At 44.5% G+C, this 3,399-nt stretch overlaps 1 pseudogene; it reads left to right on the forward strand.

The window, feature by feature from the left end:
• The first annotated feature begins 2,820 nt into the window (after positions 1 to 2,820).
• LOC124597111 lies at positions 2,821 to 2,938 on the forward strand (annotated as a pseudogene).
• Positions 2,939 to 3,399: the final 461 nt, after the last annotated feature.

The raw sequence follows: 3,399 nt of genomic DNA on the forward strand, positions 1-3,399 counted from the left end.
AATTAACTAGATATTTTTTCTGTGTTATGTTAATGTGTTCTCTTATTTTTGCTCTTCAAATTGTGCTTTTCTGTGTTGTCGTGTGAAATATTGTGACAATAATGGCGTGTGAAAAACGTAATACTAGGCTCCAAAGTAAACTGAGAAATGACAGTGAAGACGAAAGCAGTGTGTTAGCGCCGCAGAGTAATGAATTAACTGATGTTCAAAGTAGTAATTTGGTAATTGTGCATAGGGAAATGGAGCGGGCGGCAAACAATGGCCCTGACTAACATTTAACTATACCTTTCACAAATCACTTACCTCACAAAAATCTTCGCTGCTCAAGCTACTGCAATACAGCGAGCGCCACTACTGCCAGCTAAATAAAAGATTCAAACTATGGAAGGCACTAACTACTGATAGGGATAGTTAGCAAATGAAAGATATTAATAGAGAACGAACAATGTATTTACCTTGATATCATCACAAGTCATAATATATATATCAGTTCATGACAAATTACAAACCTCCGCCATCTCTCTCCCCACATCCACCACTGCTGGCGGCTCACCTCCAACTGCGCAACGCTACGCGCTGTTCACATCCAGCTGCCGCTGCCCAACACTACAATGGCAGACAACAATGCAAACTAGCCACAGACTGCACACAGCACAGCCAGTGATTTTCATATTGAGCGCTACGTAACGTTGCCAATAAGAAAACGCAAACAGCCTACTTACATAGAGAAAACATAAACAGCCTACTTACATAGAGAAAACATAAACAGCCTACTCACATAGAGAAAACATAAACAGCCTACTTACAACCTAGAACTACTTAAACCTAACTAACCTAAGGACATCACACACATCCATGCCCGAGGCAGGATTCGAACCTGCGACCGTAGCAGTCCCGCGGTTCCGAACTGAGCGCCTAGAACCGCTAGACCACCGCGGCCGGCAATCTATCTTCTAAGATAAGTCGTAGGGTCAGTATTGCATCACGTGTTCCAATATTTCTACGGGATCCAAACTGATCTTCCCCGAGGTCGGCTTCTACCAGTTTTTCCATTCGTCTGTAAAGAATTCGCGTTAGTATTTTGCAGCCGTGACTTATTAAACTGATAGTTCGGTAATTTTCACATCTGTCAACACCTGCTTTCTTTGGGATTGGAATTATTATATTCTTCTTGAAGTCTGAGGGTATTTCGCCTGTCTCATACATCTTGCTCACCAGATGGTAGAGTTTTGTCAGGACTGGCTCTCCCGAGGCCGTCGGTACTTCTAATGGGATGTTGTCTACTCCCTGGGCCTCGTTTCGACTCAGGTCTTTCAGTGCTCTGTCAAACTCTTCAAGCAGTATCGTATCTCCCATTTCATCGTCATCTGCATCCTATTCCATTTCCATAATATTGTCCTCAAATATATCGCCCTTGTATAGACCCTCTATACATTCCTTCCACGTTTCAGGAAACTTGTGAAATATTAAATGAAAAGAAAAAAAACCTCTTAAACCGTGATGCTTAAGTTGTCAATCATCTGTACTACGATCGCAGAAGGTGGCTTGCTGCCAGTTCTTGGCCTTAACAACTGGGAAATTTCAGGGTTAAGATACATTCTTCAGGAAGCCCCTTCTGCAGAATTCCATGGTCGATGCTATGCGAGTGAGTCCCCGATTGCTGGGGACAGCCTACAACCATGAAACCCATACCGTCTGTAAACAAATCCGAAATCACTGTGCGTCACCTCCCAGATAGGGCCACAGCTGAGCTAGTGCCGTCGTCCATAGTCCCAGTGGTATCATCCAATGTAACTAACGGATTCACGGCGTCAACCTCCCACAGCCGCCTCTTGCTGGGAGTCCCTCACAGGTCGTCTATAAGTTCCCATTCATTCTGCCTATTGTGCCATAGCCGCCATGTTGTTGGTCACGTATCCACTGCTTCTGGTCGTTCTCTGTGTAGAAATTAATTCCAATTTCGGTGAATCCTCGATGATATCCATTCACTCACAATATTCATTTCAGCGTTATCACTTATAATTGGGTTAATCTTAGTTGGGTTAATTTTACTCTCTAAATCCTTTCAAGACCTGGTTCAGATGACAAGAACATTAATGGAAGAGGCAATGATAGCAGGCCTGAAGCTGAATATAGATAAGACAAAATACCTCGTAGTTAGCAGAGAAAATGATGACAGACTCTTGAAGGTGGAGGACAGAGACTTTGAAAGGGTAGAAGATTTTAAATATCTTGTGGCTATACTCAATGAAAGGAACGAGACAGACCAGGATATTACCACTCGAATACACTCAGAAAGCTCAAGGCTTGCTCTGGGAAAGTTGTTTAAGTCCCGGCTTCTATCGAGATCCTCAAAGACCAAGATCTACAATAATACAATCTGTAGTCTAATATGGAGCAGAGATCTGAACCATCAAGCAAAAGATGGAAAGAAAACTGACATTTGAGAATGCCATCCTCAGACAGATTTTTGGGCCAGTGAAGGATGGAGATGAATGGAGGAAAAGAAAGAAGTGGGAGCTATGCAAGTCGATGGATATCGTGGCAGTGATCAAAGAAAGAAGACTGAAGTGGTATGGACACGTAATGCTTCGAGAAGGCCAGATCATCAGGCAGGTAGTGGAGGAAGATATTAGAGGCAAAAGAGCACGGGGAATACCACGACTCCAATGGATTGATCAGGTCAGAGAGGATATGAGTACGCTGGGGATGTCTGAAGAAGAATACATGGACCGAGGACGCTGGAGGAGGCTGATTGGTGAGGCCAAAGACTGACTGCGGTTTGTGTGGCCAACGAAGTGAGTAAGTAAATACTTTCAATCCAACGGCCTTGCCGCAGTGGTAACACAGGTTCCCGTCAGATCACCTAAGTTAAGCACTGTCGGGCTGGACGAGCACTTGGATGGGTGACCATCCTGTCTGCCGAGCACTGTTGGCAAGTGGGATGCACTCAGCCCCTGCGAAATAAACCGACGAGCTACTTGATCGATGAGTAGCGCCTCTGGTCTCGTAAACTGACCTACGGCCGGGAGAGCGGTGTGTTGATCACGTGCCCTTCCATGTCCGCATCCAGTGACACCTGTGGGCTCAGGATGATACGGCGGCCGGTCAGTATCGTTGGGCATTCATGGACTATTCGGGCGGAGTTAAGTTTTTTTAAATTTTTGAAAGTTCCCTCCCAGATTTACAGGGAGTAACGAAAATGTATGGCACAAATTGCAGGACACATTCTTCACACGTAGACAAAGAAATTATGTTATATAAACATGAGTCTGGAGACGCCTTGTTTCCATGTTACGACTCCTCCAGCTCATTAATCATGGGAAACACATACAACACATGCAACTCTTTCTCACAGGGTACGTTCAGTATGCCCTCCATCAGCATTGATACGTGCAC

Source organism: Schistocerca americana, chromosome 2, assembly GCF_021461395.2.
Source record: "Schistocerca americana isolate TAMUIC-IGC-003095 chromosome 2, iqSchAmer2.1, whole genome shotgun sequence".
NCBI classification, from domain to species: domain Eukaryota; kingdom Metazoa; phylum Arthropoda; class Insecta; order Orthoptera; family Acrididae; genus Schistocerca; species Schistocerca americana.